This window comes from Pelobates fuscus, chromosome 1, assembly GCF_036172605.1.
Source record: "Pelobates fuscus isolate aPelFus1 chromosome 1, aPelFus1.pri, whole genome shotgun sequence".
NCBI lineage: Eukaryota > Metazoa > Chordata > Amphibia > Anura > Pelobatidae > Pelobates > Pelobates fuscus.
In genome coordinates this window covers 471807497-471830877 of record NC_086317.1, presented here as the reverse complement: position 1 = coordinate 471830877, position 23381 = coordinate 471807497, and the positions used below count along the sequence as shown (strand labels likewise).

The 23381-nt window shown below is 45.3% G+C and overlaps 2 protein-coding genes across 2 annotated transcripts in view; one reads left to right on the top strand and one right to left on the bottom strand.

The window, feature by feature from the left end:
- Positions 1 to 23381, bottom strand: part of MRPL48 (mitochondrial ribosomal protein L48) — a 377463-nt gene that overhangs the window by 259686 nt on the left and 94396 nt on the right. The window lies entirely within an intron of this gene.
- The window catches only part of FAM168A (family with sequence similarity 168 member A), a 112101-nt gene continuing 109416 nt past the window's right edge, over positions 20697 to 23381 (top strand). The window contains exon 1 of the mRNA XM_063431766.1: positions 20697 to 20772. The gene's annotated coding sequence lies outside the window, so the exon portion shown is untranslated. The remainder of the gene's footprint in view (positions 20773 to 23381) is intronic.

Here is a 23381-nt window from a genome sequence, read left to right as displayed (position 1 = left end):
CTTTATTTGTGTGGTCTGCGTGCCATTCACCTAATAATGTGCATGCAGACCTGAGCTATCTGGGGATATGTTAAATGTCTGTGTTTAATGTATAAAATATGACTTTATGTATTTTAAAGAGTTTTATGTTGTTTTGCAACCATGTGGTTAATGGAGTCTGCCTCTAGTCCTGGATAATTAGATTTCTTCTCCAATTATCTCCAGGGCAGAAGGGAGGAAGCCAGGATGCATTGTGGGGATGTTTTACTTTTACTGTTTGAGCCAGGGGGAATAAAAGATAATTTTATTAACTTTTGAACCCCTGGTCTGATTCATGCCATTTTTTAATATGTTGTTCCCCTGAATGGATTGATTGTGGATATGTATTTTTATGTGAATGTGATGTATGGTTTTAAAGTTATGAAAGTTGTGTAAAAGTATATTTTGAACTGTACACATAATGGGATTAAGTGTCACACTAAGGAGAGGGGATGTGTGGGAGGTAACATCTATGTTATTGGTTATTTTATGCCTCCCCCTGGGTGTGGCCTGTATGTGTACTCATGTAATAAAAACCAGGCTGGGTGCCCAGCACCTCAGACCACTGCTTGACCTTCAACACGGAGCCTTGTCTCGTTCTTGGGGGGATTCACTGTATGCTGTTGGAGATTGATTGCTAAGGAGTGTAAGCTGATGTCTGCTTTTCCCTATTCATCTGCTAGCAGCTATTCGTGAGGTTCCAGCTGGAGTGCTACCTTATTCCCTTGTATGCAGTTCGGGAGTTTGGTGCATTCATTTATATCCGAATTCGTGAGTTTTGGTGCTTTTATAGTAGCTGTGCCTTGCTTGGGAAAAGGGGATTATCGCCTAAACGGATTTTTCCCCTTTTATGCTGAAACGGTCCGTAACAGAGGTGAAAGGCAGTATGGGTAACAGTTATAGGGCGGTATAGTGAGGTGCTATTTATTGAGGTGAAAGGCAGTATGGGTAACGGTTATAAGGCGGTATAGTGAGGTGCTATTTATTGGGGTGAAAGGCAGTATGGGTAACGGTTATAGGGCGGTATAGTGAGGTGCTGTTTATTGGGGTGAAAGGCAGTATGGGTAACGGTTATAGGGCGGTATAGTGAGGTGCTGTTTATTGAGGTGAAAGGCAGTATGGGTAACAGTTATAGGGCGGTATAGTGAGGTGCTGTTTATTGAGGTGAAAGGCAGTATGGGTAACGGTTATAGGGCAGTATAGTGAGGTACTGTTTATTGAGGTGAAAGGCAGTATGGGTAACAGTTATAGGGCGGTATAGTGAGGTGCTATTTATTGGGGTGAAAGGCAGTATGGGTAACGGTTATAGGGCGGTATAGTGAGGTGCTATTTATTGGGGTGAAAGGCAGTATGGGTAACGGTTATAAGGCTGTATAGTGAGGTGCTATTTATTGGGGTGAAAGGCAGTATGGGTAACGGTTATAAGGCGGTATAGTGAGGTGCTGTTTATTGGGGTGAAAGGCAGTATGGGTAACGGTTATAGGGCGGTATAGTGAGGTGCTGTTTATTGAGGTGAAAGGCAGTATGGGTAACGGTTATAGGGCGGTATAGTGAGGTGCTGTTTATTGGGGTGAAAGGCAGTATGGGTAACGGTTATAGGGCGGTATAGTGAGGTGCTGTTTATTGGGGTGAAAGGCAGCATGGGTAACGGTTATAGCGTGGTATAGTGAGGTGCTGTTTATTGGGGTGAAAGGCAGTATGGGTAACGGTTATAGGGCGGTATAGTGAGGTGCTGTTTATTGGGGTGAAAGGCAGTATGGGTAACGGTTATAGCGTGGTATAGTGAGGTGCTGTTTATTGGGGTGAAAGGCAGTATGGGTAACGGTTATAGGGCGGTATAGTGAGGTGCTATTTATTGGGGTGAAAGGCAGTATGGGTAACGGTTATAGCGTGGTATAGTGAGGTGCTGTTTATTGAGGTGAAAGGCAGTATGGGTAACGGTTATAGGGCGGTATAGTGAGGTGCTATTTATTGGGGTGAAAGGCAGTATGGGTAACTGTTATAGCGCGGTATAGTGAGGTACTGTTTATTGAGGTGAAAGGCAGTATGGGTAACGGTTATAGGGCGGTATAGTGAGGTGCTGTTTATTGAGGTGAAAGGCAGTATGGGTAACGGTTATAGGGCGGTATAGTGAGGTGCTGTTTATTGAGGTGAAAGGCAGTATGGGTAACGGTTATAGCGTGGTATAGTGAGGTGCTGTTTATTGGGGTGAAAGGCAGTATGGGTAATGGTTATAGGGCGGTATAGTGAGGTGCTGTTTATTGAGGTGAAAGGCAGTATAGGTAACGGTTATAGGGCGGTATAGTGAGGTACTGTTTATTGAGGTGAAAGGCAGTATGGGTAACAGTTATAGGGCGGTATAGTGAGGTGCTATTTATTGGGGTGAAAGGCAGTATGGGTAACGGTTATAGGGCGGTATAGTGAGGTGCTGTTTATTGGGGTGAAAGGCAGTATTGGTAACTGTTATAGCGCGGTATAGTGAGGTACTGTTTATTGAGGTGAAAGGCAGTATGGGTAACGGTTATAGGGCGGTATAGTGAGGTGCTGTTTATTGAGGTGAAAGGCAGTATGGGTAACGGTTATAGGGCGGTATAGTGAGGTGCTGTTTATTGAGGTGAAAGGCAGTATGGGTAACGGTTATAGCGTGGTATAGTGAGGTGCTGTTTATTGGGGTGAAAGGCAGTATGGGTAATGGTTATAGGGCGGTATAGTGAGGTGCTGTTTATTGAGGTGAAAGGCAGTATAGGTAACGGTTATAGGGCGGTATAGTGAGGTGCTGTTTATTGGGGTGAAAGGCAGTATGGGTAACGGTTATAGGGCGGTATAGTGAGGTGCTGTTTATTGAAGTGAAAGGCAGTATTGGTAACTGTTATAGCGCGGTATAGTGAGGTACTGTTTATTGAGGTGAAAGGCAGTATGGGTAACGGTTATAGGGCGGTATAGTGAGGTACTGTTTATTGAGGTGAAAGGCAGTATGGGTAACAGTTATAGGGCTGTATAGTGAGGTGCTATTTATTGAGGTGAAAGGCAGTATGGGTAACGGTTATAAGGCGGTATAGTGAGGTGCTATTTATTGGGGTGAAAGGCAGTATGGGTAACGGTTATAGGGCGGTATAGTGAGGTGCTGTTTATTGGGGTGAAAGGCAGTATGGGTAACGGTTATAGGGCGGTATAGTGAGGTGCTGTTTATTGAGGTGAAAGGCAGTATGGGTAACGGTTATAGGGCGGTATAGTGAGGTACTGTTTATTGAGGTGAAAGGCAGTATGGGTAACAGTTATAGGGCGGTATAGTGAGGTGCTATTTATTGGGGTGAAAGGCAGTATGGGTAACGGTTATAGGGCGGTATAGTGAGGTGCTATTTATTGGGGTGAAAGGCAGTATGGGTAACGGTTATAAGGCTGTATAGTGAGGTGCTATTTATTGGGGTGAAAGGCAGTATGGGTAACGGTTATAAGGCGGTATAGTGAGGTGCTGTTTATTGGGGTGAAAGGCAGTATGGGTAACGGTTATAGGGCGGTATAGTGAGGTGCTGTTTATTGAGGTGAAAGGCAGTATGGGTAACGGTTATAGGGCGGTATAGTGAGGTGCTGTTTATTGGGGTGAAAGGCAGTATGGGTAACGGTTATAGGGCGGTATAGTGAGGTGCTGTTTATTGGGGTGAAAGGCAGTATGGGTAACAGTTATAGCGTGGTATAGTGAGGTGCTGTTTATTGGGGTGAAAGGCAGTATGGGTAACGGTTATAGGGCGGTATAGTGAGGTGCTGTTTATTGAAGTGAAAGGCAGTATTGGTAACTGTTATAGCGCGGTATAGTGAGGTACTGTTTATTGAGGTGAAAGGCAGTATGGGTAACAGTTATAGGGCGGTATAGTGAGGTTCTGTTTATTGAGGTGAAAGGCAGTATGGGTAACGGTTATAGGGCGGTATAGTGAGGTACTGTTTATTGAGGTGAAAGGCAGTATGGGTAGCAGTTATAGGGCGGTATAGTGAGGTGCTATTTATTGAGGTGAAAGGCAGTATGGGTAACGGTTATAAGGCGGTATAGTGAGGTGCTATTTATTGGGGTGAAAGGCAGTATGGGTAACGGTTATAGGGCGGTATAGTGAGGTGCTGTTTATTGGGGTGAAAGGCAGTATGGGTAACGGTTATAGGGCGGTATAGTGAGGTGCTGTTTATTGAGGTGAAAGGCAGTATGGGTAACGGTTATAGGGCGGTATAGTGAGGTACTGTTTATTGAGGTGAAAGGCAGTATGGGTAACAGTTATAGGGCGGTATAGTGAGGTGCTATTTATTGGGGTGAAAGGCAGTATGGGTAACGGTTATAGGGCGGTATAGTGAGGTGCTATTTATGGGGTGAAAGGCAGTATGGGTAACGGTTATAAGGCTCTATAGTGAGGTGCTATTTATTGGGGTGAAAGGCAGTATGGGTAACGGTTATAAGGCGGTATAGTGAGGTGCTGTTTATTGGGGTGAAAGGCAGTATGGGTAACGGTTATAGGGCGGTATAGTGAGGTGCTGTTTATTGAGGTGAAAGGCAGTATGGGTAACGGTTATAGGGCGGTATAGTGAGGTGCTGTTTATTGGGGTGAAAGGCAGTATGGGTAACGGTTATAGGGCGGTATAGTGAGGTGCTGTTTATTGGGGTGAAAGGCAGTATGGGTAACGGTTATAGCGTGGTATAGTGAGGTGCTGTTTATTGGGGTGAAAGGCAGTATGGGTAACGGTTATAGGGCGGTATAGTGAGGTGCTGTTTATTGGGGTGAAAGGCAGTATGGGTAACGGTTATAGCGTGGTATAGTGAGGTGCTGTTTATTGGGGTGAAAGGCAGTATGGGTAACGGTTATAGGGCGGTATAGTGAGGTGCTATTTATTGGGGTGAAAGGCAGTATGGGTAACGGTTATAGCGTGGTATAGTGAGGTGCTGTTTATTGAGGTGAAAGGCAGTATGGGTAACGGTTATAGGGCGGTATAGTGAGGTGCTATTTATTGGGGTGAAAGGCAGTATGGGTAACTGTTATAGCGCGGTACAGTGAGGTACTGTTTATTGAGGTGAAAGGCAGTATGGGTAACGGTTATAGGGCGGTATAGTGAGGTGCTATTTATTGGGGTGAAAGGCAGTATGGGTAACGGTTATAGCGTGGTATAGTGAGGTGCTGTTTATTGAGGTGAAAGGCAGTATGGGTAACGGTTATAGGGCAGTATAGGGAGGTGCTGTTTATTGGGGTGAAAGGCAGTATTGGTAACTGTTATAGCGCGGTATAGTGAGGTACTGTTTATTGAGGTGAAAGGCAGTATGGGTAACGGTTATAGGGCGGTATAGTGAGGTGCTGTTTATTGAGGTGAAAGGCAGTATGGGTAACGGTTATAGGGCGGTATAGTGAGGTGCTGTTTATTGAGGTGAAAGGCAGTATGGGTAACGGTTATAGCGTGGTATAGTGAGGTGCTGTTTATTGGGGTGAAAGGCAGTATGGGTAATGGTTATAGGGCGGTATAGTGAGGTGCTGTTTATTGAGGTGAAAGGCAGTATGGGTAACGGTTATAGGGCGGTATAGTGAGGTGCTGTTTATTGGGGTGAAAGGCAGTATGGGTAACGGTTATAGGGCGGTATAGTGAGGTGCTGATTATTGAAGTGAAAGGCAGTATTGGTAACTGTTATAGCGCGGTATAGTGAGGTACTGTTTATTGAGGTGAAAGGCAGTATGGGTAACAGTTATAGGGCGGTATAGTGAGGTGCTGTTTATTGAGGTGAAAGGCAGTATGGGTAACGGTTATAGGGTGGTATAGTGAGGTACTGTTTATTGAGGTGAAAGGCAGTATGGGTAACAGTTATAGGGCGGTATAGTGAGGTGCTATTTATTGAGGTGAAAGGCAGTATGGGTAACGGTTATAAGGCGGTATAGTGAGGTGCTATTTATTGGGGTGAAAGGCAGTATGGGTAACGGTTATAGGGCGGTATAGTGAGGTGCTGTTTATTGGGGTAAAAGGCAGTATGGGTAACGGTTATAGGGCGGTATAGTGAGGTGCTGTTTATTGAGGTGAAAGGCAGTATGGGTAACAGTTATAGGGCGGTATAGTGAGGTGCTGTTTATTGAGGTGAAAGGCAGTATGGGTAACGGTTATAGGGCGGTATAGTGAGGTACTGTTTATTGAGGTGAAAGGCAGTATGGGTAACAGTTATAGGGCGGTATAGTGAGGTGCTATTTATTGGGGTGAAAGGCAGTATGGGTAACGGTTATAGGGCGGTATAGTGAGGTGCTATTTATTGGGGTGAAAGGCAGTATGGGTAACGGTTATAAGGCGGTATAGTGAGGTGCTATTTATTGGGGTGAAAGGCAGTATGGGTAACGGTTATAGGGCGGTATAGTGAGGTGCTGTTTATTGGGGTGAAAGGCAGTATGGGTAACGGTTATAGGGCGGTATAGTGAGGTGCTGTTTATTGAGGTGAAAGGCAGTATGGGTAACGGTTATAGGGCGGTATAGTGAGGTGCTGTTTATTGGGGTGAAAGGCAGTATGGGTAACGGTTATAGCGTGGTATAGTGAGGTGCTGTTTATTGGGGTGAAAGGCAGTATGGGTAACGGTTATAGGGCGGTATAGTGAGGTGCTGTTTATTGAAGTGAAAGGCAGTATTGGTAACTGTTATAGCGCGGTATAGTGAGGTACTGTTTATTGAGGTGAAAGGCAGTATGGGTAACAGTTATAGGGCGGTATAGTGAGGTGCTGTTTATTGAGGTGAAAGGCAGTATGGGTAACGGTTATAGGGCGGTATAGTGAGGTACTGTTTATTGAGGTGAAAGGCAGTATGGGTAACAGTTATAGGGCGGTATAGTGAGGTGCTATTTATTGGGGTGAAAGGCAGTATGGGTAACGGTTATAGGGCGGTATAGTGAGGTGCTATTTATTGGGGTGAAAGGCAGTATGGGTAACGGTTATAAGGCGGTATAGTGAGGTGCTATTTATTGGGGTGAAAGGCAGTATGGGTAACGGTTATAGGGCGGTATAGTGAGGTGCTGTTTATTGGGGTGAAAGGCAGTATGGGTAACGGTTATAGGGCGGTATAGTGAGGTGCTGTTTATTGAGGTGAAAGGCAGTATGGGTAACGGTTATAGGGCGGTATAGTGAGGTGCTGTTTATTGGGGTGAAAGGCAGTATGGGTAACGGTTATAGCGGGGTATAGTGAGGTGCTGTTTATTGGGGTGAAAGGCAGTATGGGTAACGGTTATAGGGCGGTATAGTGAGGTGCTGTTTATTGAAGTGAAAGGCAGTATTGGTAACTGTTATAGCGCGGTATAGTGAGGTACTGTTTATTGAGGTGAAAGGCAGTATGGGTAACAGTTATAGGGCGGTATAGTGAGGTTCTGTTTATTGAGGTGAAAGGCAGTATGGGTAACGGTTATAGGGCGGTATAGTGAGGTACTGTTTATTGAGGTGAAAGGCAGTATGGGTAACAGTTATAGGGCGGTATAGTGAGGTGCTATTTATTGGGGTGAAAGGCAGTATGGGTAACGGTTATAGGGCGGTATAGTGAGGTGCTATTTATTGGGGTGAAAGGCAGTATGGGTAACGGTTATAAGGCGGTATAGTGAGGTGCTATTTATTGGGGTGAAAGGCAGTATGGGTAACGGTTATAGGGCGGTATAGTGAGGTGCTGTTTATTGGGGTGAAAGGCAGTATGGGTAACGGTTATAGGGCGGTATAGTGAGGTGCTGTTTATTGGGGTGAAAGGCAGTATGGGTAACGGTTATAGCGTGGTATAGTGAGGTGCTGTTTATTGGGGTGAAAGGCAGTATGGGTAACGGTTATAGGGCGGTATAGTGAGGTGCTGTTTATTGAAGTGAAAGGCAGTATTGGTAATGTGGTGGAATCTCGGTAAAAATAAATTTAGTAGGCCGAGATTACCACGTGGCATGTGTACGTGCATATGCTGACGTATCGATCAGTTGGTTGCACGAGGCAAGATACGATCAGTAGTGTACGGAGCATGTGCAAGAATACAGGATGTAGTATTCCCCTCCTCCATTGTGCTGGACAAGCCATGCGGTCAAACAGGAAGTTAAAGGACCACTCTAGTGCCAGGAAAACATACTCGTTTTCCTGGCACTAGAGTGCCCTGAGGGTGCCCCCACCCTCAGGGACCCACTCCCGCCGGGCTCTGGGGGGAGGAAGGGGTTAAACTTACCTCTTTCTCCAGCGCCGGGCGGGGAGCTTTCCTCCTCCTCCTCTTCTTCCTCGCGACGTCATCGGCTGAATGCGCATGCGCGGCAGGAGCCGCGCTCGCATTCAGCCGGTCGCATAGGAAAGCATTCCTAATGCTTTCCTATGGACGCTGGCGTCTTCTCACTGTGATTTTCACAGTGAGAATCACGCAAGCGCCTCTAGCGGCTGTCAATGAGACAGCCACTAGAGGCTCTGGGGGCTGGCTTAACCCTCAGTATAAACATAGCAGTTTCTCTGAAACTGCTATGTTTATAAAAAAAAGGGTAAAAGCTAGCTGGACCTGGCACCCAGACCACTTCATTAAGCTGAAGTGGTCTGGGTGCCTAGAGTGGTCCTTTAATTCTTATTTGTATTGATTGGTTAAGAGAATGTGCGGGTGGAGCTTAATATGGGAGGAGTTATGTGCCTATATAAGGAGCCTGCACTATTGTCCGGGGCTCAGAACTTGCTGTATTTTTGGTGACATTAGTCCCTCTGAGTCCCGATCGGTGATCCAATAAAGAATCTCTTCCTTCCTGAAGAAACCTGTGTCCATCTCTCTGTGCTTCGCTTCCGTCAGTTTCACCGGTATCATTTGGTGCATTGGCCGGGAAGCTCATCGTTCAACGGTAGCTGAGAGGCAGAGGCGTGAGACGGTCTATCTTTGCCCACGTTCTCTACGGCTGCACCCCTGAACTTCTGCGTGGACCTCCCTTCGTCTCGGCGCCACTGGTCTGTTGTCCAGGAGATCATCGGCCTCTACGTGAGAAGTGCTGGGGTGTCCCCGTCGATGAGTGTGAACTCAGGTTCAGGAACGAGGAGGTAAGACAACTGCTGTTTTAGACGGCAGGACCCACTAAGGGTATACCGATTGTGCGGTAGGCCCAAAGGGGTTTGAATCTGTGTATCTGCCCCCTCTGTCGGAGGGAAGGAGCGAAGGCGCACCGCTCGATCGAACGCTCTTTAGTCAGACCGTTTGATTTTGTTAGTCAGGCGGGGTCCTGGTGTAAATAGCCCTAGCCGGACACCGGTGTCTTGTCTAGACTAGCGTTCTAGGGTGTATATTACGTTCGCTAGGTCGGAGGGACCGGGAGACTAAGCGGCGCCTGTGTAAATTCGGTTCGCTAGCTCTCAACCTATCTGGGCTAAGTGGGAAGGCGTGTAAATTTGGAACCCACTAGACTTTTGATAGTGCGACTAAGAGGCGCCTGTGTAAATTCGGTTCTCTAGCTCGCTATATGTGGTGATTGGGCAGTGTGGCTAACCAAAACGGGTGTATATAGTTTTAGGTAGTCCATTCAAGGTACTGGCCAATAGTTTAGTTGGGAATTGTAAATGTGTTAAAGATTGTTTAGTAAAGTGTATATCTTGTTAGATAGCGCGAGCTCAGCCGTCTAGCGAGAGTGTTAATAGTGTGTTGCTGTATTATAGTGCACGGTACCATAACCCTGTATATTTACTGACACTGTATATAAGTACTAATCATTGTCGTCCATTGCATGTTTAACACCATAACCACTAATAATTGTATTGTGACCTTAACTTGTGCTTTGACCTATGCTAACCGTACTGTAACCGCTATTTGTAAAAGACGATGTTACTGGGGTGTGTTATAGACGGGTAATTCGTATATAGAGAATTATAGCGTGGGTGACTGTATAGTTACGCCAAAGGGCATAATATTGATTATATAGTGACTGGTGTAACAGCTGTGTGTGTACGGGAATTCCCTGAGTGTTTATTGTTATTGTGTACGTTTCACTTGGTAACCGTACCACGTGGTGCTGTTGCCAGAGGAAACGGGTGTGACTGTTGAATAGTACGCGTGTATAGTATTCGTTGTCGACGACGTTCCATTGTTAAGTATGGGTGCGTCGCAGTCAACGATTCCGGATCCCTTAGGTTGTATGGTGAAGAATTTTAAAAAGGGATTCAAAACTTGTGATTTTGGGGTTAAAATGTCTCCTGTACGTTTGGTCACTTTGTGTACTAGGGAGTGGCCTACTTTGGTTGCGGCATGGCCGCCACGTGGCAGTTTGGATCCAACTCTGGTACAGCGCGTACACGTGGCTGTATCGGGTAGGCCTGAACTTTACGGCCAGTTTCCTTATATTGATTGTTGGAGACAGGCCGTAAATGACTCGCCAAAATGGCTCCAGACATGCCACGAGGAGCAGTGTCGCCTCATGGTAGCTAGGACTTGTTTGTCCACTAGGACTGGTGTTAGGCCCATTTTGGACACGCCCCCTGAGTCCGAGATCCCTTTGCCGCCCCCTTACTTTCCGTTAAGAGGAAGTGACGCAAATGCAGGAAGTCCTGCAACCCTCCCCTCATTACCCTCATCCACTTCCGCTTCCTCCTCCAGTACAGGATCCACCCCCCCTCGTACTAAATCTCCCCTTCCGGAATCAAAACCAACCCCCATTAAAAACGAATATCCTGATTTGGCGCCACTTCAGACTTCCGGTCAAGCTTCATCTAGCTCGGCTCGAAGTGTTTTATTTACAACCTTTTCCCAAAACCAAGCTCCCATATCCCCATACCCTATTTCTCCCCGACTGGAACCTATGACTGACGCCCCTCCACGTAGCCCCATACAGACCCGACAGTTGACCGGTGCCCAACAATTAAAACACTATCAGATGCCTCTTCGTCTGAATCCTGGGTCAGCCTATATTGATGCCGCAGGCCAAATGGCACATGCTGACCCAGTCTTTGTATACGTCCCATTCACGACAACCGATCTTTTAAACTGGAAGACCCACAATTCCTCGTATACTGAGAAACCATAAGCTATGACTGATCTGTTCACCTCAATAGTACAGACACATAACCCGACATGGGCTGAATGCCAGCGGTTATTAATGACTTTATTTAACAATGAGGAAAGGACAAGGATTAATCAAGCGGCCATTAAAGCACTAGAGGATAAAGCCCGTACTTTAAACCAAGCCAATCCATCAGCATGGGCCGCAACACATTATCCCAACACCGATCCCGATTGGAATGTAAATGGTGCTGATATGGTTCAACTCAGAGCCTATAGAGACGCTATAATTGCTGGCATGAAAGCCGGAGGAAAGAAAGCTATTAACATGTCGAAGACAGTTGAGGTGATTCAGAAAAGCGATGAAGCGCCCAGTGTCTTTTATGACCGATTATTGGAGGCATACCGCTTGTATACCCCCTTTAATCCGGAAGACGCAGATAATTCCCGAATGGTGAACTCTGCCTTTGTCAGCCAAGCTTACGGAGATATTAAGCGCAAGCTACAAAAGTTAGAAGGGTTTGCAGGTATGTCAATCACCCAACTAATGGAGGTAGCGAATAAGGTTTATATGAATAGGGAAACAGAAAGTAAGAAAGAGGAAGAGCGCAAGATGCGTAAAAAGGCTGATATGCTAGCGGTAGCGATCGCAGGCGTAGATAGACGGGCCCAGATAGAGGCGATAGTAGATGGAATAGGGAGCCTTTGAGTAGGAATCAATGCGCGTATTGCAAGGAAGAAGGGCATTGGAGGAACGAATGTCCGCAAAGAGAGCAGTACGAGAGAGACCTACCCAGGGCAGGCTACGGAAACTTTAGAGGCAGAGCGAGAGGTAGAGGAGGCCCCGGAGGGAGTAATGGTAATAGAGGGAGTAATGGGAACAGAGGAAGTGTTAGGGAAGACAGGTATATTCCAGCAGCGCAAAGGTCCCGCGATAGAGAAGGTAGGGACTTTGTAGGATTGGCTGACACGGTCATGGAGGACTATTGATACCGACCGGGCTCCATCCCCCTTGGTCGAGCGGAGCCTATGGTCGATGTATCAATAGGGGGAAAAAGGAGTGCGTTCATGATCGACACTGGTGCTGAACATTCAGTGGTGACTAATCTAGTTGCTCCTCCATCTGGAAGGACTATTACTGTGATAGGAGCAACTGGAAGAAGTGCTGAAAAACCGGTTCTTAAAAGTCGACTCTGTACATTGGGAGGCCACGTAGTAAAACATCAATTCCTTTATATGCCTGAATGTCCAGTCCAATTGCTGGGACGTGATATGCTATCAAAATTACAAGCGCAGATTACGTTCCTACCAAATGGAACAACATCTTTAAAGTTTAATGGACCTTCAGGTATCATGACATTATCCGTACCAAAGGAAGAAGAGTGGCGACTTTATACAGTGTTGACTAGCCAAAACCCTAGGAGTGATGAGACATTATTTAACATACCAGGAGTTTGGGCAGAGAACAACCCACCAGGACTGGCCCGCAATATTCCACCTATAAAAATTGAACTAAAACTTGGGGTTTATCCAGTGAGCCTAAGACAATACCACATCCCGCAGAAGGCTAAGAAGAACATCCAATCCTATCTGGATAAGTTCATACGGTATGGTATCCTAAAATTCTGTACTTCCCCCTGGAACACCCCATTGCTGCCTGTTCAAAAGCCCGGTACAGATGAGTATCGACCTGTGCAGGACTTGAGAGCAGTCAATGATGCGGTTGTTAGTATACATCCAGTTGTACCCAATCCATATAACCTGCTTGCTTTACTTCCGGGCGGGGCTACTTACTTCACAGTCTTAGATCTCAAAGATGCCTTCTTTTGCCTCCGAATAGCCGCAGAAAGTCAATGTATTTTCGCTTTCCAATGGGAGAACGCTGTAACGGGCTCAAAACGCCAAATGACTTGGACAAGACTGCCCCAAGGGTTTAAAAATTCACCTACCCTATTTGGTTCAGCCCTAAGTCAAGATCTACTGGATTTCGAGTCCATCCCAGGAGAGTGTGTATTGTTACAATATGTAGATGACTTGTTGATAGCAGCAGTTACAAAAGAAATCTGTCAGCAAGCAACGCACGATCTACTACACATTCTCTGGAAGGCAGGATACAAGGTGTCTAGAAAGAAGGCTCAGTTGTGTTTTCCAACTGTCAAATATCTGGGATTCCATATCTCTGAAGGTCAAAGAATTATGGGGCCAGAGAGAAAAGAAGCTGTCTGCCAAATACCAATACCCAAGAATAGAAGACAAGTGCGAGAATTCTTGGGGGCAGCAGGCTTCTGTAGGATATGGATTCCCAGCTATGCGATACTGGCAAAACCTCTGTATGCAGCTATCAAAGGTACAGAGCACGACCCCTTCTTATGGACTCAAGAACAACAAACGGCATTTGAAGATGTGAAGAAGGCTTTGATGAGTGCCCCAGCATTAGGTCTACCTGATCACACACGACCATTCTACCTGTATGTACATGAGCAAAGAAGAATGGCTGTGGGAGTATTGACACAGTACCTGGGATCATGGCAAAGACCTGTTGCCTACATGTCTAAGCAATTGGATGCAGTGGCCAGCGGACTTCCACCTTGTCTAAGAGCAGTAGCTGCAGCCGCCCTGCTAGTAGCTGAAGCCGATAAACTCACTCTGGGTCAAGAACTTTATGTACGAGTCCCACATGCAGTACAGACGTTGTTGGATTACAAAGGAAATCATTGGTTTAGTAACAGCCGTATGACCAAGTATCAAGCAATGTTGTGTGAAAACCCAAGAGTGCATTTAGAGACTGTAAACACCTTAAATCCAGCTATCCTTTTGCCACAATCTACTGAAAGTCAACATGATTGTTTGGAAGTAATGGATGAAGTATTCTCAAGTAGACCAGATCTTCGTGATTTTCCCATCCAGAACCCCGATGTTCAATATTATACCGACGGCAGTAGTTATGTGAAAGAAGGGATCCGCTATGCAGGATATGCAGTAACAACAATAGACAAGGTGATAGAAGCTCGGCCACTGGCGAAAGGAACATCAGCACAAAAGGCAGAATTGATAGCACTGACACGAGCGTTACAATTGGCTGAAGGTTTAAGAGTGAACATCTACACGGACTCCAAATATGCGTTTTTAACCACTCATGCCCACGGAGCTTTGTATAAAGAAAGAGGACTACTGAATTCAGAAGGCAAAGAAATCAAATACGCAGCTGAAATCCTACAACTATTGGAAGCAGTGTGGGAGCCGAAAGAAGTCGGTATCATACATTGTCGAGCGCATCTGAGAGGAGATGGTGATGTAACCAAGGGAAATCGGATGGCAGATAGTGCAGCTAAGCGTGCTGCTGAATCAGGAAGACAGGAGTATGTGGGGCATATAGCTGCTCTTATACCAACTCCACTGTCCCAATGGACTCCAGTTTATACAGCTCAAGAAGAGGAGTGGTTAAAGACTGAACCAGGAAAGTATTTGGAGAACAAGTGGTATCAGCTAGAAGATGGAAGAATAGTCATACCAGCATCACTAGCGGTAGAAATTGTCCAAAATTATCATAACGGGACACATTCTGGGAGAGACAGTACTGAAGAATCTCTCAGAAAACATTTCTACATACCAAGATTGTCCAACTTGACTCAGGCCATTGTACGAAGATGTGTAACGTGTGCTAAAAATAATGCAAGACAAGGACCAGTAAAGCCACCAGGAGTCCAGTTTATGGGGGGACTCCCCATGTCCGATTTACAAATTGACTTTACAGTGATGCCTAAATCGGGTGGACATCGTTACCTGCTGGTAATTGTGTGCACCTATTCAGGCTGGGTAGAAGCATGTCCTACTCGTACAGAGAAAGCAGGAGAAGTTGTGAGATTCCTGCTACGAGAAATAATACCCCGATATGGACTACCCTGTTCTATAGGATCGGACAATGGTCCAGCTTTTGTTCATCAGTGCCTACAACAACTGACTCATATGCTTGGTATAAAGTGGAGGCTTCATACAGCATATAGACCCCAGAGCTCTGGCAAGGTAGAGAGAATGAATAGAACTATTAAGAACCAGTTGGCTAAAATGTGTCAGGAAACCCAACTTAAGTGGAACGTTCTCTTACCCATAGCTCTATTGCGAATCCGCAGTACCCCTACCAGAAGGATGGGCCTCTCTCCTTTTGAAATCATGTATGGGCGACCACCTCCCGTACTTGGTAACTTAAGGGGGGATTTGAGTCAGTTGGGAGAAGGAATTACCCGGCAGCAGGTTGTAGAGTTGGGTAAGACTATGGAGGAGGTACAGAAATGGGTACAAGATAGATTACCTGTGAATATTTATCCCCCTGTTCATAGTTATCATCCAGGAGATCAAGTGTGGATTAAAGAGTGGAATAATGTACCGTTAGGGCCCAAGTGGAGAGGTCCTTATGTTGTTCTTTTGTCTACCCCTACAGCGATAAAAGTAGCCGAAGTGACTCCGTGGATACATCACTCCAGGGTTAAACCAGCAGCAGTCGATTCTTGGCAAGTTACAGCAGATCCAGAGAATCCCTGCAAGATCCGGTTAAAACGCACTACTCAGTCGGAGTAACGAGGAACTATTGTGGATTACAAATTTTATTGTTACAGGGATTTGGTGCGTGAGTGAGAAGGCCATAATAAAGCCTGTCCGCCCACCGACGTATAGTTTATAAGCCAGGAAAAGTCTCGAAGGGACTCCTGTGAAGACGAGCAGAACTCCATTCCCTGCAGCCCTCACATCCTGGAAGCTGAGGTGCCTTCGCACGGACGAAGACTGAGGATGACGGCGAAAGATGTGCTTTTGATAGTGTTTATTTATATGTGTTTTTATATTCAGGAAGGTGGAGGTACCGACACTCCTAGCTGTGAGGTATGCATTAAGACTACGAGAACAGGTAACCATATTTCCCAAACCCTAATTTGGCATTCACAATACGAGTGTAAAGGAGATGTATCGAGATGTAGATACTTAAATATAGACTATAGTGTGTGCCATTTAGGAGTAGGAGAACCTAAGTGCTTCAGTCCGGAGTATCAACCTCGTACAATTTGGTTGACTCTCAGGAATGGAGATCCTCAGGGGACCCTAATTAATAAGACGGTGTTAGAATCCGTACATTCTTCGGGTGTTCTGCTATTTGATGCGTGTAAAGCGATATCGAGTGGTAGAAAGCCGTGGAATGTATGTGGGGATCTTAGATGGGAGAGGACGTATGGGTCTAATGATAAATATATTTGTCCCAGTAGTAAAAATAAATATGTGAGTCCTAGATGCCCAAATAAAGACTATAACTTTTGCCCATATTGGTCTTGTGTGGGGTGGGCGACTTGGGGACAGACAGTAGACAAAGACATGATAGTGACTAAGTTGCCGACTAGCCCATATTGTAAGTCTATGGAATGTAATCCCATCCATATACTTATAAATAACCCCGATAAGTTCTTAGACAAATATGGCAATTTATTTGGGTTTCAGATATACGGGACGGGTTTAGATCCTGGGACATTATTGTTTATAGGGATAGAGACTGATACGGTATCCTCCCAAACTCATCAAGTATACCATTCCTTTTATGAAGAGATGAGTATAGATAATAAGATCCCCCATAATGCTAAAAACCTGTTCATCGATTTAGCCGAAAGTATTGCCGGTAGTCTTAATGTTACCAACTGCTATGTGTGTGGAGGTACTAACATGGGAGACCAATGGCCTTGGGAAGCAAAGGAGGTAATGTCCGGTTCTGAGGCAGTTGACCAACTAATATCTACACAAGCCTATTATCATATGAGTGTTAGAGGTAAATCTGAGTGGAGATTAAAGACCTCCATCATAGGTTATGTTTGCATAGCAAGGAAAGGAATAATGTATAACACTTCTGTAGGAGAATTAACTTGTCTAGGGCAAAAAGCTTATGATGATGATACAAAGAATACAACTTGGTGGTCGGCTTCAAATGTCTCAGAACCATCTAACCCGTTTGCTAGATACGCCAATTTAAAGGATGTGTGGTTTGATTTATCCATCACATCTACCTGGAGAGCCCCAGCAAATTTGTACTGGATCTGTGGTAAGAAAGCCTATTCGGAGTTGCCACAGGACTGGGAAGGGGCATGTGTGTTGGGTATGCTCAAACCATCCTTCTTCTTGTTACCGATTGAAACAGGTGAGACTTTAGGTGTTAAAGTGTATGATGTGAATCATAGGAAGAAAAGGGGACCCATAGAGATAGGCACTTGGGAAGATAATGAATGGCCTCCCCAGCGTATCATAGATTATTATGGGCCAGCCACGTGGGCTGAGGATGGTACCTTTGGTTATAGAACCCCTATTTATATGCTCAACCGAATTATAAGATTACAGGCGGTGGTTGAGATTATCACTAACGAAACATCACAAGCGCTCAATCTTCTAGCAAAGCATAACACCAGGATGAGGACAGCAGTCTACCAAAATAGATTAGCCTTGGATTACCTTTTGGCAGTAGAGGGAGGTGTATGTGGGAAGTTTAACCTGAGCAATTGCTGTCTTCAAATAGATGACGAAGGGCAAGCAATAGCTGAGCTTACTAGCCATATGGTTAAACTAGCGCATGTGCCTACTCAGGTATGGAAAGGGTACAATCCAAGTAGTTGGTTTGGTAGCTGGTATGAGTGGTTTGGAGGGCTTAAGGCAGTGGTAGGTGGAGTCCTACTGATTTTAATGTTGTGTCTACTCCTGCCGTGTCTTATACCCTTAGTAGTTAGGTCTGTGCAAAGCCTGATAGAAAATATAGCAGAGAGGAAGGCTGCTGCACAGATAATGGCGGTTTATAAGTATAAGGCTCTAGATCAGGGAGAACCAATGCAGGAAGATGAGTGTTGAAGATTCACATCATAAGATAAGTCTGGTCTGGTTCAAGGTAACTTGCGGTGTATGCAAACCAAGGTTAAGTGATGCCTCAAGTAATTGTGAAATATCAAGAGGCATCAAAGGGGGGAATGTGGTGGAATCTCGGTAAAAATAAATTTAGTAGGCCGAGATTACCACGTGGCATGTGTACGTGCATATGCTGACGTATCGATCAGTTGGTTGCACGAGGCAAGATACGATCAGTAGTGTACGGAGCATGTGCAAGAATACAGGATGTAGTATTCCCCTCCTCCATTGTGCTGGACAAGCCATGCGGTCAAACAGGAAGTTAATTCTTATTTGTATTGATTGGTTAAGAGAATGTGCGGGTGGAGCTTAATATGGGAGGAGTTATGTGCCTATATAAGGAGCCTGCACTATTGTCCGGGGCTCAGAACTTGCTGTATTTTTGGTGACATTAGTCCCTCTGAGTCCCGATCGGTGATCCAATAAAGAATCTCTTCCTTCCTGAAGAAACCTGTGTCCATCTCTCTGTGCTTCGCTTCCGTCAGTTTCACCGGTATCAGTAACTGTTATAGCGCGGTATAGTGAGGTACTGTTTATTGAGGTGAAAGGCAGTATGGGTAAGGGTTATAGGGCGGTATAGTGAGGTGCTGTTTATTGAGGTGAAAGGCAGTATGGGTAACGGTTATAGGGCGGTATAGTGAGGTACTGTTTATTGAGGTGAAAGGCAGTATGGGTAACAGTTATAGGGCGGTATAGTGAGGTGCTGTTTATTGAGGTGAAAGGCAGTATGGGTAACGGTTATAGGGCGGTATAGTGAGGTGCTATTTATTGGGGTGAAAGGCAGTATGGGTAACGGTTATAGGGCGGTATAGTGAGGTGCTGATTATTGAGGTGAAAGGCAGTATGAGTAACGGTTATAGGGCGGTATAGTGAGGTGCTATTTATTGGGGTGAAAGGCAGTATGGGTAACGGTTATAAGGCGGTATAGTGAGGTGCTGTTTATTGAGGTGAAAGGCAGTATGGGTAACGGTTATAGGGCGGTATAGTGAGGTGCTATTTATTGGGGTGAAAGGCAGTATGGGTAACGGTTATAAGGCGGTATAGTGAGGTGCTATTTATTGAGGTGAAAGGCAGTATGGGTAACGGTTATAAGGCTGTATAGTGAGGTGCTGTTTATTGGGGTGAAAGGCAGTATGGGTAACGGTTATAGGGCGGTATAGTGAGGTGCTATTTATTGAGGTGAAAGGCAGTATGGGTAACGGTTATAAGGCTGTATAGTGAGGTGCTGTTTATTGGGGTGAAAGGCAGTATGGGTAACGGTTATAGCGTGGTATAGTGAGGTGCTGTTTATTGAGGTGAAAGGCAGTATGGGTAACGGTTATAGGGCGGTATAGTGAGGTGCTGTTTATTGGGGTGAAAGGCAGTATGGGTAACGGTTATAAGGCGGTATAGTGAGGTGCTGTTTATTGGGGTGAAAGGCAGTATGGGTAACGGTTATAGGGCGGTATAGTGAGGTGCTGTTTATTGGGGTGAAAGGCAGTATGGGTAACGGTTATAAGGCGGTATAGTGAGGTGCTGTTTATTGGGGTGAAAGGCAGTATGGGTAACGGTTATAGGGCGGTATAGTGAGGTGCTGTTTATTGAGGTGAAAGGCAGTATGGGTAACCGTTATAGGGCGGTTTAGTGAGGTGCTGTTTATTGGGGTGAAAGGCAGTATTGGTAACGGTTATAAGGCGGTATAGTGAGGTGCTGTTTATTGGGGTGAAAGGCAGTATGGGTAACGGTTATAGGGCGGTATAGTGAGGTGCTGTTTATTGGGGTGAAAGGCAGTATGGGTAACGGTTATAAGGCGGTATAGTGAGGTGCTGTTTATTGGGGTGAAAGGCAGTATGGGTAACGGTTATAAGGCGGTATAGTGAGGTGCTGTTTATTGGGGTGAAAGGCAGTATGGGTAACGGTTATAAGGCGGTATAGTGAGGTGCTATTTATTGAGGTGAAAGGCAGTATGGGTAACGGTTATAGGGCGGTATAGTGAGGTGCTGTTTATTGGGGTGAAAGGCAGTATGGGTAACGGTTATAGGGCGGTATAGTGAGGTGCTGTTTATTGAGGTGAAAGGCAGTATGGGTAACGGTTATAGGGCGGTATAGTGAGGTGCTGTTTATTGAGGTGAAAGGCAGTATGGGCAACGGTTATAGGGCGGTATAGTGAGGTGCTGTTTATTGAGGTGAAAGGCAGTATGGGTAACGGTTATAGGGCGGTATAGTGAGGTGCTGTTTATTGAGGTGAAAGGCAGTATGGGTAACGGTTATAGGGCGGTATAGTGAGGTGCTGTTTATTGAGGTGAAAGGCAGTATGGGCAACGGTTATAGGGCGGTATAGTGAGGTGCTGTTTATTGAGGTGAAAGGCAGTATGGGTAACGGTTATAGGGCGGTATAGTGAGGTGCTGTTTATTGAGGTGAAAGGCAGTATGGGCAACGGTTATAGGGCGGTATAGTGAGGTGCTGTTTATTGAGGTGAAAGGCAGTATGGGTAACGGTTATAGGGCGGTATAGTGAGGTGCTGTTTATTGAGGTGAAAGGCAGTATGGGCAACGGTTATAGGGCGGTATAGTGAGGTGCTGTTTATTGAGGTGAAAGGCAGTATGGGTAACGGTTATAGGGCGGTATAGTGAGGTGCTGTTTATTGAGGTGAAAGGCAGTAAGGGTAACGGTTACAGCGCGGGATAGTGAGGCACAGTTTCTTTATACCGAGGTGACACAGGACGGATTATACCGCGTTATAGAGAAGTATACAGAGCGCTGGATAATGGCGGCGGGGTAGTGACGTCACGGTGATTGACAGCGCAGTTTCCCGCCTCCCGTGGCCCCGCCCCCTGCCTCACACAGCTCCTGACACTCGGACAGTGGAGACGCACACTCTGGACGGAGCGGTAAGTGGCCCCCGGGGGCAGAGCTCTGATCGGGGGGCCCCGGAGACACGGTGTACCGGGGAGGAGGGGGCAGTAACGGGCCGGCATAGGGGGGATTGATGGGGGAGGGAAACATTGCGATAGGGCCCGGGAGTGGGGCCAGCAATGCAGAGCACGGAGCGGGGGGAGTAACACAGCCAGGCCTGGGGGGGGGAGATCTACCCCGGGGCATGGCGGAGAGACCAACACAGGCCGGACACAGCTTCACCATAGCAGCCAGGGGGAGGCTGCAGGGCATCCTGGGTAATCTGCTATATATAATAACCCAGAGCTCAGGCTGTCACATGGATATTATACCTGGGGGGGATGGGGGATCACACTGTGCATTATGTCTGCAGGCCAGGGGAGCAATGCTATGTGGTGGGGGAGGGATGATGGTGGAAGGGGGAGGCTCTGGACAGCATGCTATGGAGCATAGAGGGCTGCATTCTCCTACTAATGGAGGAGGGGAATGCCATTAACAGGGGGAGGTGACCGGCTCCAACATGATATGGAATGGAGGTGGTCTTGGCTGCATTGTCCTATGTAATCACATTATTTAAAGCTGCAACCATTTTGCTTTGTTTTTGAAGAGAAATGGAGCAGTTAAAATATGTAAATTCTGAAAATAGATTGTGTAGAAATTGGAAACCTGCACCCATGGGTTACAAGATCATGTGGAATGGGGGGTGCTGGACTGCTTTGTGATGTTCCTATTAAGAAGACATGTTAATGGTTGCTGGTGCTGACACATAACGTTTCATGGAGGGAGCTCAAGTAATGCAAATATGGAGATGCACTAGGTAGCACAATGACATTAAGGACAGGTGCTCTGGGGTTTATTAAGAGAGTGACCTTTATTTTAAGGGAACAGGGAGTCCTGCAATGCACATCTTAATTGAATATTAATGTTTTTGTAATTTATTGTACCTCTTTGTATTAATGCATTTTTTGTGTGGACCCAGGACATACTTGAAGATGAGAATATTCTCAATGTATCCTTCCTGGTAAAATATTTTATACAATTAAATAAGTCTTAGCATTTATATGGCCGAAGCATGTTCTGATACAAGAAGGCCATACTCAAGCAATCTTAAAATATTACATTATGTAATAAATCACAAAGCAAAATTGCGTTTTGTATTGGGGGGTCCACAGTGTGCTCTTCCAGAATCTTCAAAATATATTTTTATACTCCATTTTAAAATGTCCTACATGCTGACATGCGTTTTTGTTTGTTTTTTTTCATTCACACTCCATGTGGATGTGGGGAACATTACACTTGTATTCGTGTAGAAATATGGATTTTATATATATATATATATATATATATTACACTGTGGATTGGACCTGAGGTTGCATGACTCTTGTCATATGTTCTCATACAAGTTCCTGGTTCCACACACCTGAGAATTAAACAAAACACATATCCTATTATTATTTAACATATCTTTTGATATATTAATATTGACCGCTTTTGAATTTTGTTTAAATTTCAAGGCAATGAAAATATATAAGATGATGTAGGAACTATCTTGTGGATATCAGGCTAAGCTTCCACAAAACACCTTGTGTCAATTTCCACAGCAGTCGCTAATGACAGCTGTGGGAAAGAGGCATCGTCTTGTGTATTGGTGTCTGGTGGATCCCACTATGTAGTGGGAATGTCCGTAGAGCTCAGTGATGTACTCTTGTGCAAGGGCCAGGGGTTGAAGAAAGAAGATGGCTTCAAATAAATAGTACAATCAGTTTGACCCTCGGACACAGCACTCAGACATGTTACCTTAGGCCAAGGGTCGGGAAGGTGTAAAAAGGCATAATGCTAAAATATATTTAAAAAAAAAATGTGCATACAAAATACATCTAATTATTTGGGCCAAAATCCATGAATTGTGTGTTGGTCCTTGGAGTTTTCCTCTAAGATAGTTGGCACTGGTGCCATGCAGTGCTTTTTTTCCGCTGATGCTGGTAATTGTGGGTTCAAAGGAACACTCTAACTCTATAACAACAGGGGATACTCAATGAAACACTCCTGTGTTCTAAATAGCTACATTTATTTCTAATGCTGGAGTGTTTTAAACACTATTTCAATTCAGGGAATCTTTTCCATGGAAATAGAGGGGTTACTTTCCATCTAACCCAGCGGCAAATAGATTGAGTTGCTGTTCCAAAAATGAATCTCCACAATCACTGAACTCTGAAAGGTCATCTTAGTAAGGTAGGACTTGGCTATATTTTTTATCTTTGCAATTTCTTCTCACTATGGAATTTATTTTATAGTCTGGCAGAGGATGTTGATCAGGATTTTTCTTTTTTCTTCAGATCTTTTAATCTCCAATTGTGTTGTTTCTTTGTGCTTTTTGGTAAGTACACAATAGTTCAGTGATGGCTAACTGTGACACCATTAATTGTTTCTGGACTAAATTTCCTTTGATGCTCAGCTAGCTTTTTGATGCTAAAGGTTAGCTGAGCATCATGGGAAATGTAGCCCAGAAACCATTTATGGTGTCAAGTTTAGCCATCACTGCAATAGTTGCTGAGTGTAAGGCATGATTGGGTCTCCAAAGCTTCTGGGAATCTGAGAGGTGGCA